Below are 16,722 nucleotides of genomic sequence, written 5' to 3'. Positions count from 1 at the left end.
TGCAGACTTTTAGGCTACATCAACTGAACAAAAAACACAAAAAACCATCTTCTTTTGGGGTGACAGACTAAAAAAACCCCATAAAATAAACATTATTGGAGACTAGAAGCGTCATGGGAAGAAGAGAAAGAGGACAACCGAGTTAAAATTGAGAAAGGGGATTGGGTGGTTAAAATTGTAAACAGCTGGTCAGGGTAAGCATCATTGAAAAGGTGAGATTGGAACAAGGTGTTGAAGGAGATAAAGGTAGACACGGGAAGAATGTTCCTGTGAAGGGAATCGCTCTCGCCAGCATCTTACGTACTAGTTCGTTTGGAATAGTCAAGAAGGAGAGGTTGGAACTGAAGTCTGAGAGGTAATCTGGAAAAAGGCTTTGTAGGCCATTGTAAAGAAACGAGCTTTCACAATGAACAAATAGGGAGCAAGAGGGGGATTCTCACCAGTTGGGACATAAATTGTCATTATAAGAAGATATTCTGGCTGTGTTGACAGTAAAATGCGTTAAGTGACAGAGGGAACCCACTTAATAGTGAAATACAATGGAGGTCAGGGAAGTTGGAAGGAATGTTGGCGAGAAGTGGTCTGATTCGGGTTTATTTTGATGGTAAAACCAACAGGCATCCTTGACAGATTGAAGGAGAAGGTGAGAACCTAGGGGAGCCAAGAATGAGTTTTCAGCCTGAGCAATTAACCAGAAGGACTGCAGCATGGACTTGAGTTTTTGTTTTTGTCCCCCCTCACCCCCCCGCAATGGAGGACTCCTGAGGTGGTAGAAAACTCATGTTGCGCTATCATAAATCGCGCTGGGGAGACGCACATCACAGTCTGTGGTGTTGTGGGAGTGGAAACTTAGAGTCGGCGTGTTGGAGGGGTGCTGGCTGCTAGATGGCACGCCCCACCGTTTCTGATTTCGAAGACAGATAAAATTCACAGTGACAGGCGTCGCAGATCCAACAGACGAATATTCACTCATTTCAAGCGTCAGGTGGGCGTTCTCAGCCGCGAGTCAGTGAAGGAGGCTTCAACGCTTCTCGGCGCGAAAAAAGCGGCGCCGCAGGGTTGAGCGCGTCCCCCGCCCCAGAGCCGCCAGCCGAGAGCCGCCGGCGGGCCCCGCTCGGCACCGACCCCGCGCGCCCGGGCGGCTCGGCGGCTCCCCTAGCGCGCGGGCCCCGCCTCTCCGCGCGGTGCGGGCAGGGGCGCGAGCTCCGCCGCCCGCCGGTGGTGGGGAGGGCCCCCGCGCGCCCCACCGAGCCCGGCCGCCATCTTCCGGGGTGTCCTTCCCGGCGCGGCCTCCAGCCCCGGCGCTCGGCCCTCCGCGGGGGTCGCGGCGGACGCCCTCGCGGGCGGGCCCGGGGGCGGGGCCGGCGCGGCGGCAGCTGCGCGGCGGCGTCGGGCCCTCCCGGCGCTCTCGGGGCGCGCGCCGCCCCCCGCGCCGCCCCCCGCCCGCCCGCGCGGAGGGAGGAGAGGGGAGGGCGGGGCCAGGAAGCGGCGAGCGCGCCGGGGAGCGCAGCTGCGGGCGTGGGGACGGCAGGAGCCGCGGAGCCGGCGCTGAGAGCGGCTGCGGCCGGAGCGGGCGGCCGAGACAAAGGCGACGGTGAGTGCGGCGCCGGCCTGGGGAGCGCCCCGGGCCCCACGCCTCGCGCTCGCGGCCCCCGGGGTGGGAGCCCGCACCCCCGCACCCCCGCGGCGGAGGGCTCCGGGGCTCGGGCGGCCGGGCCCTGCCTGCCGCGCGCTGCGGGTTGTGGGCTGAGCCTGCGGCTCCATTTTCAGGTTTGGGCGAGGTCCTCGCGCAGACCCTGCCTTTGCTGTGTCTTCCATTCCCTCTGAGGACTGGTTTTCTGCTCCGTTGAGAATTCACGGCAGGCGGGAGGCTGAGGAAGCCAACCGCCCGCCAGAGGTAAAATGGACTTGAGGACCCCTCCCCCCCAACTTTGCAGGTCTGGAAGTCTGAAGGGTGGCGCGAGGGAGGGCGGCGAGGGCCGGGGTGGTCCAGGTGAGGGTCCAGGAACCCCCGCCTCGGGAGCCCAGCCCGGCGTCTCGCCTCAGGTGCCCGGCGGTTTCGCCCGAGGGTCTCGTGGAGGTTCTTTTGGGCCCCGCGGAGAAAGCCCAGACCACCACCTCGGAGGAGCTCGTGCTACTCTTACAGGTTGTTTCACCCCGCTTTTGCTGCTGTAGTTGTGATTTTTTTGGGTAACGGGTGTGGTAGGTAGCGGCTCACGGATGCCGCACCAAGAGCTGAAAAGGAGCCCCGATGGGTGACTTCATCTGTGTAGGAAACAACACAGGGATTCTTCTTTACCTGTTGTTATTTTAAATGATAAGCTTTTACAGGGGAATTGCTGATGTTCAGTTGACCAAACTTAAACGTTTTGTCAAAGGGTCTGGCATATATAGATGCCCAGTTAAAATATTTCAGTGAATGAATGAATCTTGAAAACAGACGTTTAGGCATCTAACTTTTTGACTCAGAGGAAAAAAATGGGCAAACAAGATGTAGGTTTTGTTTACGAGGTTTTTTGTTGTTCCTGCCTAACGCACGCATACCGTTGATGGAAAAAAAAAATCACTTGTTGTTACCAAAATTTTGAGCATATAAAATAGGAAGGGTGGGATTTTTTTAATTTTGAGAAAGAGTGGTGAGTATTTTCTGTTTCCTCAAAATAAGCCGTATTTTAAATTTTCTTTCATATGAATGGAGAAGATAGAGAAGACTTGCAGGGATTCTGTTTTGTTCTTTTGGGGCCCAACTTTCTGTTTCATTATGGATTAGGAGTTTGTTTTTTGAGAGATGGTGGTAAGGTCTTGAGCTGCTTTTTGAGCATGGGAGAACTCTAAACTTAGGAGAGAAAGAATTGATGTTGCACTAATATAATTAAATCTCACCATTTACTCAACGTACTCATTAAGCACAGTTATGTTCTGGGACCAGTGTTGGATGCTGAGTTTCTAGGGGTGAATAAAATCTGCAATTACCCTTTCTTAAACTTGAGCGTGAAATTCTTTATTATGGATGTTGGAAATGGGAATTGCTTTATGCTCCTGCGTGCCTCCTAATGTTGGGAAAGATGGCAGGTGAATTGCAGGAAATGTAGACCCGTAAGTCTATTTAAAAGTTAATAAGTAACTTTATAAGGCCTAGATCAGTAGGTTACATTTCATATTGTCAGTTTAATAAACTGCATTTTGAAATGAAGGGAGAACTAGGTTTAGCACAATAGTTTTTGGTTTTTTTAATCTTGCTTTTTATTCTTACATAGTATTGGTACAGCTTAGTTGTTGAATAGTGCGTTTCTGATTGTTTCCTGTAAATTTGCTGTAGAACCTTTTCTATTTTCAAAAAAACTCCAAGAAGAAACTGGATTATTTTTCCATACTATTTTTTTAATAAGTCACCTTTTCAGAAATTTTATTTTGGCCTTTTTTTTTTTTTTAACCATTTACAAATACAGTATTGATAGTGCTGAGGAGGGAAGGATTATTTGTAATGATTTGTGGTTCCATATTTGCACTTTCTCTTTAGTATTGCAACTGATAAGACTGCTTACTAAAGAGGATGAGATTTGTAGAATTGCATTTATTACTTTTAAACATAAGGTTTGCATTGTCTATTTTACCTTAATTACGTAAGATAAAAACAGGTATTTTATTTGACCTCTTCAGAAGTCCTGTGCACCAAAGTTAATACTGATTATTAGAAAATAACTCTTTTTTACCAGATGCCTTTTTAATTTACATGGGCCCTTTTAACTTACCAATATTTGTAACGCCTTACGCATTGTTCAAGAGAATGTATGCATTCAGATAGAAGTTTGAGGTTTTAGGCTTGTTGACTATTAGGGTTTTTTTAAATGGGTTTTCCTAGGCATATGACAAACAGTCCCTAAAATTTTAGCATTGGAGAGTTGTGATACTTTTTCTTTACATGTATATTTCTTGTAATAAGAATTATTTGACAACATAGCCTGGTTATCTTTATGATCTGGTGTTTATGAGGAACCTGGTAGTAAATGATAGTAGTGATGATAAAGACAGTGCAAGCAAACAGTGCTATGTCGAATAAGAAATGTTTGGCATATTTTATTTGGATAAGAACTTTATCAGTAATCCTGACAATCAACAGCATTGAGAGAAGTTACAATATTTTTTCCAAGTGATATGAATCTGCAATGACTGTTTTTGTCCCATACATCTTAATACTGTATATTCAAAGTATTCCTCCTGTGGAATGGTTTGTAATGTTTTGAGGTTAAATTCCAGTATCATCCCATTTTATAATGGTTGGGATATTAAATATTGGTGCTTTCAACAGAGTTTGTGTGTTTTGGGATAAGTTCCTTTTTTTGTAAGACCATTTAGAATGATTCAGAAAGCATTTCCTTGATCAGATATAATTAATAAAGTGATTAAGAAGGCTGCTGCAAGGCCCTCTTGCAGCTGTGGACAGACTAGAGGGTGAGAGATTACCAATTAGCATTTGTGTAAAATGTTTCCAAAGTGCTTTATAACTAATTCCTCACATTTATTCTCAGGGATAAGTTGCTATTATGTTTTTATATTCCACTTGTCTTTTTTTTAATCATGAAAGTGTTTCAGTTTCTCATCCTCTTAGAGTGAGTCTGGAATATTTTGTTAAGACTTTATAAGGTTTTTCTCACAAATACAAATGTATATTGGTTTTGAGCTGTTGCAGTGTTCTTAATCTCAGTTCTCATCAGAAAAATATTTTAACAATTTATTGAATGTTAAATGTTGGTAGTGTTTTTAGATCTGTCTCAGAGAGGTACATTATGGGTTCCTTGGTGGTATGTGAGAGAAACTAAGTGAAATGTGCTTCTCCTTAATACTTACTAGTTAGGTGAGGGTATTTATTTTAATGTTTTTTTCTTTTTTTTTCCCATGCTATGTGGAAAAACCAGGTTACCATCTTAGAATTTAGCATGTTAATAATTTACTTTATACATACTGCTAACTCAGTCAAAGCTTGCGTATACTGAACCTTTCTATAATACTGACCAAATAATCAACAGAGGAGGCTTTAACTGAAACTGCTCTGGGACTCCATCCAAAGGAAGTTTCTGAATTGAAAACCAGAAGAGTTGGTAATAAGTTATCTTTATCATGACACAGTAAAATACCTATAAATGCATTTTATTCTAAATGGATTATAGTAAAACAATCTCCCTCTTTTTCTTAGAACACATTAGATAATTGTTAAATTTAGGTGACTTTGAAAAGGACTAAATGATGAACACTAATACTTCCATTTTCTGGCTACCCGCTTAGAATTTATGCTAATATTTCTTACTAAAGCTTTCAATTTTTGTAAGCATCTCATACTAAAAGTTATTGTTTCATTTGACTTCACATTTTGCTTAATAAAGCAAAAATGAATTTTTTGTATATTCAACGTTGTGTATTTTTTTTTTTTTTTATAGAGGCATGCTTTATTTATTTGTTTGCTGGTTTGTTTGTTTGTTTTGTTTATACGTGCACTGGGTACAGTCAGAAGCGCGGTAGGGCGAGAGAATTCACCAGAGCCAGAGCGGGAAGCAGAGCAGGCAGAAGGACCGAAGTACACTGCTGAGGGGAGCAGCGGGCGGCAGGAGAGGTCTGCGCGCCATGTGGGACCCTCCTCTGGTGGCCGGGGAGCAGCCGGGGATCGAACCGGCGCCGCAGAGGCCGCGCGCAGCTTCCCAACCCAGCGCTCAACCGCTGCGCCACTGGGGAGGCCCAACATTGTGTATATTTATGGAATTTGGGATGGTCAGTGAATGGGAGCTGAGAAGATTTAGGAAAAATTTGACTGTTTACTTTCAAAACCCTCCCTATAGATTTTTTTTTTTTAAAGATTTATTTATGTATCTAAGAACTGGGGTAGAGGCCAGAGGTGTAGGGGGTGAGAGGATCCACCAGAGACAGAGTGGGGAACAGAACAGGCAGATTGACCGAAATATACTGCTGAGGGGAGCAGTGGGTGAGTCAGAGTTCTGCTGTGCCATGTGGGTTGCTCCCTGGCCAGGTTTCGAACTCATGGCTGCAGATAGCTTCATAGGTTGCGTTGTAACCCCTGTGCCTCAGGGAGGCCCTCCCTATAGATTGTTTTTCCCTTCTATATGACCTCTTAGAAAAAACCAGGTAGCTTTTATAGATACTTTTAAGTAATAAGTTTTCTGCTCACTTGTCAATAACAGTTATTTTAGTCATCAGATGATAGAGTTCATTGTGATAAGTTTTCGAAGTCTTCTGTTATTTAAAATATTTCTTTCCTAGATCATTCCCTGCTTCAGGTCTAGAAGCTTTCAGATGAAGGGTCCCAGCTGATTTCTCTTTGTACATGGGCACTCCTCTTTCCCTATACTATCCTATCCTCACCTGTTTTGGGTAAAACTCAGTGGGGAAAGGAGACTTAGGGAACGGTATAGTTTTGTTTTGTTTTGTTTTTGTGTGTGTGGGACCCTCTGCGGAGGCCTCGCAGCCCAGCACTCAACCGCTGTGCCACCAGGGGAGGCCCGGGAATGGTATAGTTTTAATGTGACTCATCCTAATGTTATCTGGCATTGATGCCTTCTGAGTTGAGCAGGTTGTTCACAGCTGACTCCAGGAGTGCAGGAAATAGTTTCCTTGGGGGATTCCATGTCTGGGAACTGTTAACCACAATATCTGTGATACAGTTCTCTTCTAATCTCTTCTACTTTCCTTTAGCTTCAGGCTCCTTTGGGCAAGGTGAGGTTTGGCTTTAGTCTCTAAGGTAGTTCTAGAACATTTAAAGCACATCTGCCTGTACTTTATTAAGGTTATTTTATGCTATGCAGTTTTAAGCATTCTCCACTAGGGCCTCAACATCGTATCTTTCCAGTACCTTCTGTCAGGTACTTAAGTAGTATTTCTGTAATTGGGACCAACAGTCTACAGCTGTTACTATCTTCTTGCTGTTCCCAGAGCCCTCCTTTCCTTCTCTTCCTCTTCATTAGTCACTCAGCATTGAATCCAATCTTTCCCTTTCATCCCTCACTTCTTTGTACTATTTCTCCCTTTATTTTTTTAATATAATTTTTTTTAAAGATTGATTTATTTATACAAGAACCAGGGTACAGGCCAGATGTGCAGGAGGGTGAGAGGATTCACCAGAGACAGAGCAGGGAAGAGAACAGGCAGACTGACTGAAATACACCGCTGAGGGGAGCAGTGGGTGAGACAGGAGAGGTCTGCTGCACCATGTGGGTTTCTCCCTGGTCAGCTGGGATCGAACCTGCGCTGCAGAGGCTGCGGACAGCTTCACAGCACTGCACTCAACCGCCTGAGCCACCAGGAAGGCCTATTTCTCCCTCTGTTGTACCCACTTGGCATCACCACACACACTTTCTCCATCTAGTCCAGACTTTACCTGGCAGTTGAGCATACCTTGAGGAAAACCTATCCATACTAACCCTGGCTTCCTTTAAATTCGTGACCACCGACTTCAGGAGATGCTGCCTATAGTCCTACAATCATAGTACAATTTCCCTGGTTGAGTCGCTCTCCCCTGAATGATTATTTTACACCAACTCAATCCTCTACCACCTCTTTTCTTGTCATTTTCAGCTGATGAAGGTGCTTCCTATATATTAAAAATGAAAGCAATCAGAATAAAATTTGTGCATGTCTGATTGCATTGCTACCCATTCTCTGTATTTCCTGTTGTGCTATGACCATCATCTCCTTTCTAGCTGGTGGTTCCATTAATTTCTCCTGTGACAGACATTGAATTACCTCAGTGTTGATCCCATTCTCCTGCCTGCCAATGAGCGACATCATCTTCATTTCAACAGTGTTATTCCTGCCAGCATGTAGATAAGGTGAAATACCTTCATCTTTACAAACAAAACAAAGCTAAACAAACCTCCCAGAACACTTCAGCTTCTGCTCTCCAAAACAGTTGAGGTTTGTGATCATCAGTTCTCTGTATCTTTTTTGGATCTTCGTATAGTCGGTTTTTTTTCTTTTCCACTGTACTCTAACTGCTCCTTTTGGAATAACTAGTGATATCATCCCTAGTCCGTTGATTCTCAGTTTTAATCTCACTGGATGTAGCAGCAGTAAGAGCCGATGTGGTTAATTTTTTCTCCTTTGAAACCTTTCTTCATTTGCTTTTGGGACACTGCTGTTTGTTTTCACATTTCTTTTTTTCCCCCATTTCCTTTGCATTGCCCCCACTTCTAAAATACTAGGCAGTGTCTTAGACTTCTATATTTAGATCTCTTCTATATTTACGTGTGGTCTCTTATGATGTCATCTTATCCTCTAGCTAGAATTCTATATTTCAAATTAAAAATGTTATCTTTACTTTGGATCTCTTTCCTAATCTTCAGACTTGGATACCTAACTGCCTAGTCAACATTTCTAATTAGACATCCCAATTTTTTTGTGTGTGTGTGTGTGAGACAAGTTTTTTACTTATTTTCACTCACATTTACCTCTATGAACATTATTTCCATTAGATTTGTCCCAGTTTGAAGAATTAGTTAAGATATTTTTTTTCCATTTATGCTTTTACTATATATTTTTTAAATAAATTTTATTTTCATATTCCCCGTACAATTGCAATCCCCTTATTTTGACCCCAATCCCTCCCTCTCCCCGCCCCCATCCCCCATATAGTGTCTCTGGTTCATAGTTGTTTGTTGATTTTGATTCTTATAGTTATTCATTTTCCTGGTCCCTTATTAAAGTTTTCTAGATTCCTGCTATGAGTGAGACCATCCGGTATTTTTCTTTTTCTTTCTGGATTATTTCGCTGAGCATGATCCCTTCCAGCGCCATCCATGTTGCTGCAAATTGCATGTGTTTATCTTTTTTGAATGCTGAGTAATATTCCATGGTGTATATGGACCACATCTTCTTGATCCCGTCATCTATTTTTGGGCATTTGGGTTGTTTCCAAAGCTTAGCTATTGTAAACAGTGCTGCTATAAACATAGGGGTGCAGGTGTTCTTTGGAATGGATGTTTCTGTGTCCTATGGGTAAATACCTAGGAGTGGAATTGCTGGATCCTATGGAAGCTCTATGTTTAGTAGGTCCAGAAATCTCCACACAGCTCTCCATAGTGGTTGGACCAGTTTGCACTCCCACCAGCAGTGCAGGAGAGTTCCTTAATTTAACATCATCCTCTCCTCGCCCCGCATCTTCATCTTATAAAATGTTAACTCCATCTTTCACCCTATCTACTTAAAACCTTGTAGACATTCTTGACTCCTCGCCTCACATCCCTACTTTTGATTCAAAATAATGTACCATGAAAGTGTTTCCTTTATCTACCTTCAGAATAACTTACCACAACTTGCTATGGTAGACTGCTGCCCCCTTCTTCATGCAGCCATACCTTGGCAGGTTTTGTATTGGAAGTCTCCTTTCCCATCTCCCTGCTCCTTCTGTTCTCCTTTCTCAGCCACCAACCAGGATGATCCTTTTATATGAAAATCACATGAATTTACTTATATCTTCAAAACCCTTCAGTGGATTTCCGTATCATTGAGAGTAAAAGTGAAAGTTCTAACAGTGCTCTACATCGTGTGTGCATTTTGCCTCCCTGATTGACATGTCCTACTAGATTTCTCTTGATTATACCAGTGTAGGCACATAGGTGTCCTTGAACTTGCCAAACACAGTCTTGCTTTGGTGCCCTTAGGGAAAGAGCTCTATTCATTGTAGAATCCGCAGTATTCTGAACAGTGGCTGGCACACAATGGGCTCTCACATTGCTAGATGTATGGCTTCTTATTAAATTCATGTCTTTGGTAGCAGCTTATATGTGTGTTTCGGTAAATAAAAGCATTTCAACTAAAAACTGTATAGTCCCATAAGAAGTAAAAACAAATTTAGATATAAGAGGCAAAGGTATGTTTTCAGTCAATTTTTGTGTCTGGAAATGGTTAGGGACAGAGGAGGTAGAAAAAAAACAAAGAGTTAAGGTAAATGGAATAAAGAAAAGGGAAACCTGGTTTGAAAGTAGGGTGACAGCACTTAAAAGGAACCTATTTTTGGGTTGTCCCATATTTCTTGTAGGCTGTGTCTCTTGAATTCTGAGTGTTGGTGATTTGCATGGATTTAGACACTTCAAGTGGGACTATATTATACTTTTATCAGGGATATGAGCTCAAATGAGATTTGGTGCTAACACATAATTGCTTTGCTGTTGCTAATCTCTCTCTCTTTTTTTTTTTTTTTTTTAAACTAAAAGCAGTTACTATTACCAAGAAAATAGTTCATGTGACTTAACATTTCCTATTTTTTTTGTAGAGAGCTCAAACAGAAGTCTCACAGTTTTAGGGAGGGATTTTCAGTGTACAAGAATGTATTAGTATGCTTGTCCTCTTGCTACTACTTTGCCTGTTTACTCCCCTGTCAAAAAAAGGGGATAGGCATAAGTACATTTATTGTGTTTCTAGTAAGCCGTCAGCTACATTAATGTACAAAGTTCTGTTGAGTATTATATACATGTAAATGTGCTTTTAAATGAAAAATGAATATATTTAAATGCATTTTAAAAACTGCAATTAACTGATATTTATATAGAAAATGAGAGTGCAAAGGAAGTTAATGGTAGGCAAACTTGAGTATTTCATTATGAGACAAGATTTTAACTTTTTTTTTTTTTTGAACCATAGTTCCTATTTCCTGTTGGTTGATTAAAAAATTCCTCCTCTTTAAACTGTTGAAATAGATTCTTGAATGAATAATTTTTATGTGTAAGCATAAATTCTCCAAAAACCAGTAAATAAAATGATCATATTGAGAAAAGTAGATGCAATCAATAGGCTGTGCCCTGGTATTATAAAGGATCATTAAAATAATGCATTAAACTATGCATTCATTCGTTCAGCCATTTGTCAAACTGCTTGCTTCCCAGTTAACAAAATACACACTGTACGAATCCAGAAAATAAAACCTGACATACACTGTCAAAATGATGCAACCTTTGATGATCTCTCACAACCTCTCACCTTTACTTACTACCTTCTAGCCACATTAGTTTCTTCAGTTTCTTAAATATGCCATGTTTGTTTGTGGATGAGGGCATTTACATTAGTTGTTTTCCTCTCTCAGAAATCGTTTTCCTCCAATCTTTGCAAGGCTGGGCAGTTATCTTTAAGGTCTCAGCTTAACTATTACCTCCTTAATTCCTCACCATTCAGTTTAAACTACTGCCACAATTGCTGTTTTACTTTCATTACAAACATCAGTCTTTGGAATTATGTACTTAATTTTTTTTTTTTTTTTGGCCCCCAGGTAGATTATAAGCTTTATGAGAACAGAGACCTCCTTTGTCTTGTTTCTTGTTGTCAACCTTGCTCAAAACAATACCTGACACCTAATAGGTATTTGGTAAAAAAGCACTGATAAATGAAATAAGGTGTCAGTCTCATTCTTTCTTGTGAGTAAATTTTAGTGTAAATTGTTGAATGTGTATTTATCTAATCTATGAAAGTAGGAAGTTGAATTATTTCTATTTTAGAAAAGGTTGAGAAAACTTGGGAGTCTCATTGCTGATGCTTGTCCTGGGTGGAACTAGTAGTGTGTTGGAATTGGTGAGCTGATTGTATCACTCCATGTTCAGTGTTGTGGTAGCTTGAAACTGGCTATGGTGGGACTGTTTACAACATGGGAATCAGGAGTTTGCAGAGAGGTGGTTGTTAAATATTTATCGGTAACCTATGGGTGGTGCCCTATGAAATTGCTGTTTGTGTAGATGAAATAGTGGGTTGTGGACAAATCCTAATGATTTAACCTGGTAGAGTTAATTATTTTTGTTTAAAGATAATTACTCCATAGGAGTCAGTGAAATTACCCTAATACTCTACATGGATTTTTTTAAAGATTGATTTTTTAAAATATTGATTTATTTATGCGTACAAAGGCTGGGGTATAGGCCAGAAGTGCAGGGTGTGAGAGGATTCACCAGAGACAGAGTGGGGAGCAGAACAGGTGGATTGCCCTCAGCAGTGGATGAGTCAGGAGAGGTCTACTGTGCCATGTGGGTCACCTCCCTGGCCGGGGATCAAACATGTGCAGCAGTGGCTGCAGATAGCTTCATAGTGCTGCATCTTAACCCCTTGTGCCACCTGGGAGGCCCTCTACCTGGATTGTTTTTCAAGGTTGCCTACCTGTCATATCTGATGATTATTTCTGGATTTTTTTAATGTGTAGAAACAGGCAATTTATATGTTTGCATATTAGTTGTTTAACTGTATACCTAAATTGTGTAACGTGTCCATTCGAAGATATGCTCAAGACATGCCTCTGGGGATGTTCTTGGTTTTACTACTCAGTGCTAAACCCATTGAAAGGTGTTTTTCTGGTGAAGAAAGCATAGGAGGTTAAATTTGAATTATATATTACTAGATAAATTTTTTAATTTGCTTTTCAGGGTGATTTACATAAATACACCTGAGTTCAGTTTTTGCTTTATTTCCCATCACCCTCTTTCTGCTACTCTATTTGTTATAACAATCATTCTCTAAATCAGTACAATGATTCATTTTGCCTTGTATTTCAAGACTTAATAGTTTTTCCATCATCTTTTTTATTCCAAACCATTTCTCACCTTTTCCTCTCCTTCTCCTCAGGTCTTTGGAGACAGAGTTATTTCTTTTCTTTCTTTCTTTTTTTTTTTTTTAAAAGATTTATTTATTTTTATACAAGAACTGGGGTATAGGCCAGATGCACGGGAGGGTGAGAGGATTCACCAGAGATAGAGCGGGGAACAGAACAGGTAGACTGACCAAATACACTGCTGAGGGGAGCAGCAGGGAGACAGGAGAGGTCTGCTGCTGGGGTGGAACCATCACTGCAGAGGCTGTGGACAGCTTCACAGGGGCTCAACCGCCTGCACCACCAGGGAGGCCCCAGAGTTATTTCTTTTAGGCATTGCTTTCCTATTTGGGGAAATTCATTGTTTAAACACTGAACTGAACTTTGTTAGTTTATTACCTCTGGGGATTCCACTGACATCTCTTGAGTGACACTTACATTATGTTAACTTTGAATTGGTAAATTTAATTTAGTGATACTGAACTAAAATGTGATACTTACATTTTTTTTTTTTTAAAGATTTATTTGTTTATGTATACAAGAGCTGGGGTGTAGGCCAGAGGTGGGGGGGGGGATAAGAGGATTCACCAGAGAGAGAGTGTGGAACAGAAAGGCAGATTGAAATACACTGCTGAGGGGGGCAGCGGGCAACCTTGTGGGTCAGCTGCCAGGTCTGGGATCCAGCTCCTGCTGCAGTGGTTGTAGATAGCTTCATAGTGCTGAAACTTAACCCTTTGTGCTACATGGAGCCCCAGATTTCTTATCCATTAACTCAAATTGTTCTCTGCACAAGCACTAAAAAAACCATAGTGTTTACTTAATGCAGAAATGCAAAAAATACATACGAGCTAAAGAAAAAAGTACATTCATAATCCTACCACTCTAAGGTAACACTGGTAATATGTTGATGAATGTTCTTCCAGACATATCAGTTAGTACATATTTTTTCCCAAAAGTAAGATGTTAGTACATGTATTACTCTACAGCATCTCACTTTGGCAAATACTGTGATACTAAAAAGAATTATATTACTTCCCTTTGAAAATATCTTACTGGAAAGTGAACATTTTGATGGGCTAAAGCTGTCAGTAAAGTTGTGCTTAAAAACAATGGTGTTTATGGAGAGTAGAATGTGGTAAGTCACCTCGAGACAAGAATTACTTCAGCAGTCATTTTTTTCACAAGAGCCCTCTTACCACTGCACAATAGCCTGATTGTATTATACTAAGAAAGCAGTACTTGGTTGTTTGTACAGTAGAATTATTTTAATAATAGTCCTAGGGTGAAATAAGGGATGTAGATACGTTCATATTATTTGTTCTGCCCTAATATTAAAACAATTTTAACATTAAGATGTATTTTACTGTAGTCCATCTATCCATTTTATGACAATTTTTTCAGATATTGCTGTTTTAATGTAAGTATGTGGCAGATTTTTCTGTAATAAAAATTCTTGTATTTGAGTTAATTTTTGTTTTGTGAGTGTGAAAATCCTTGTAGAAGAATTGCTGAAAAATATTGATATTTTGCATCCTTTGGAAATCACAAGTCCCATCTTTTGTCAAGTAAGTTGTTTGGGTGTTCAGTAGCAATTATTAAGAGCTAGTTAGGGGTCCTTTAAGGGCTCTGTAGTTGAGATGATATTTTCTTAGACCTTTGTGGTATCTTTAACCTAAAGTAGAATTGACCACTGGTTTCTTACCTTGTTTTTACTGTGCTTGAGCTGTTCCTTCTCTGTTTTTTGTACTGCTGGCTTGCAAGCTCTTGCAGTCTTCCTTCTTAAATAGCTGAAAGCAGCTGCTTCTTTCACCCACAGTGCAGTACTACTTCCTGGATGGTGCATGTATTGCTGAGAACACTTCTCATGTGGTAAATAAGACTAAAAAGCCACCTTATCTACATGAAATGATGCATTTGTTGTTGACTCTGAAGACTGTATTAGTCTCTAAAAAACATTTTCACTGAGTGATTTCATGTTTGTGAATGAATCTACAAGTGCCTCTGCTTGTTGGAAGATGAAATGAATCTTGTTATAAATTTAAGAAGTGCTTAGAAGTGTTCCATACATTTAGCTATGTAAAAAGTAGTATTTTTAGGAGTTCATTGCATAGTGAATTTTTAGCCTCCCATTTTCACATTTACTTTGTGATAATGAAACATTGTTTTTGTAAAGATGGTATTGTTAGCTGGAATAGAAGTCTTAATGGTAGTTAGACAAAGTTTGTTAGCTAATCATATTGAGGATTTAACCTAATAAGCACCCTGACAGATTTCACTGATGAGATCTGTTCCAACAATCATGAGTTTGAGTTTAGTTTGTATAGATGGAAACAGTGAGTCATTGGCATCAACAATTATTCTTGGACCTCCCTGGTGGTCTAGGGATTAAGTCTCAGTGTTGTCACCTATCACCACTTCAGCCTGAGTTCAATCCCCAGCCAGGGAGCTAACCTACAATATAGAGCAGCAGACCTATCTTGTCTTGCCCGCTGCTTCCCTTTGCAGTGTATTTCAGTAAATCCATCTGTTCTGCTCCCCACAATTATGTCTCTGGTGAATCCTCTCACCCACTCCCCACCCCCATACCCCTTGCCTACCCCCCAGTTCTTCTACACAATAATCTTTAAAAAAAAATTTAGATAGGGGACTTATGTCTTAATTTACTTTGACCTAAAAATGCGTTGATGCTATGTGCAGAGGAAGATAAATACTGGGATTTAATCTCTTCCTTTCTGAAGTGCGCTGTGGAGATGAAAAGGCTGGGAACCCATTGTCTAAATTGTTTATTCAGCTCCTTGGTCTTTAGTGGGGGTTGAAAAGGCTAATTCACCTGCAGGCAGTAGATTTTTGCATAGCTGCTTCACAGACTTCAAGTCTATGCAGATAACCGGTTTTGCTCTCATGACTGACAAGCCAGGAAAGGGGGGTTGTGGAGGTCCGAAACATTATACAATATGTTCACATATATAATGCACTGCAGAAGCTTAAAAATGAATCACATAGTAGTGATAGAAGCAAAATTTTATCGGACTTTCAGAGTCAGTGAGTTTGAAAGCATTGTGTAAAGTGACCAAAAAGTGTGTGTGGGGGGGAAGTGAGGACTCTGGAGTTAGGCACACTTCATATGCTACATTCTTGCTTCATGACAAGCTCTTCCCTTTGGTTACTTATTATGTGAGGGTAGTAGATTTGTTAGGTTTAAGTGAAGCATACAGTATGTATTTGTCTTGAAGAAAGGCTATTAATTCTTTCATTCCCTTTTTACTTTATATTGTTTAAAATTTCTCTGAAATCACTTGAAAAGTGAATTGCAGTCAGGAAAGAGGAACTATGTAACCCGGTTGGACTTACGTCATAGTGGTCTTTTTTTTTTTTTTTAAGATTTATTTTATGTATACAAGAGCTGGGGTACAGGCCAGAGATGCAGGTGGGTGAGAGGATTCACCAGAGACAGTGCTGGGAGCAGAACAGGCAGAAGGACCAAAATATACTGCTGAGGGGAGCAGCAGGCGCAACGGGAGAGGTCTGCCACACCATGTGGGAATCTCCCTGGCCGGCAGGGAATTGAACCCGCGCTGTGCCACCAGGGAGGCCCCATAGTGGCCTTTTAATTTATCTGTCTGATGAGGGAGTATTACTTGCAACAGTTTTTTTTTTTTTTAATAGTTTTTTTTTTTTTATAGAGGCATGTTTTTATTTATTTATTATATTTGTTTGTTTTGTTTATACAAGCAGTGGGTACAGTCAGAAGCGCGGGAGGGTGAGAGAATTCACCAGAGCCAGAGTGGGGAGCAGAGCAGGCAGAAGGGCCGAAGTACACTGCTGAGGGGAGCAGCGGGTGGCAGGAGAGGTCTGCGCACCATGTGGGATCCTCCTCCGGTGGCCGGGGAGCAGCCGGGGATCGAACCGGCGCCCCCGCGGGCAGCTTCGCAACCCAGCGCTCAACCGCTGCGCCACCGGGGAGGCCCTACTTGCAACAGTTTTTAAAAGTCCTGATTTTAAGGAAAGTTTTCAAGTTATTTGAGTTAGGATTAGTTAATTACAGCTGACTACTATGTTAGAAAGCAATTTCTATCCTGAGATCTTGAAATATTTGTATAGTATTACAATTGTATAGGAGTTAAGGTGCTTTTAAAGGTTAGAAACTGACCTTT

The 16,722-nt window shown here is 41.3% G+C and overlaps 1 protein-coding gene across 3 annotated transcripts in view; it reads left to right on the top strand.

The window, feature by feature from the left end:
* Positions 1-1,525: 1,525 nt before the first annotated feature.
* Positions 1,526-16,722, top strand: part of CDC42SE2 (CDC42 small effector 2) — a 99,677-nt gene continuing 84,480 nt past the window's right edge. For all 3 annotated transcript variants that reach the window (XM_037509407.2, XM_037509406.2, XM_054694447.1), the window contains exon 1: positions 1,526-1,594. The gene's annotated coding sequence lies outside the window, so the exon portion shown is untranslated. The remainder of the gene's footprint in view (positions 1,595-16,722) is intronic.

The sequence above is a fragment of the Talpa occidentalis genome, unplaced genomic scaffold, assembly GCF_014898055.3.
Source record: "Talpa occidentalis isolate TD23 unplaced genomic scaffold, MPIMG_talOcc4v2.1 talOcc4.13, whole genome shotgun sequence".
NCBI lineage: Eukaryota > Metazoa > Chordata > Mammalia > Eulipotyphla > Talpidae > Talpa > Talpa occidentalis.
This window is presented reverse-complemented; position numbering and strand designations above follow the sequence as displayed.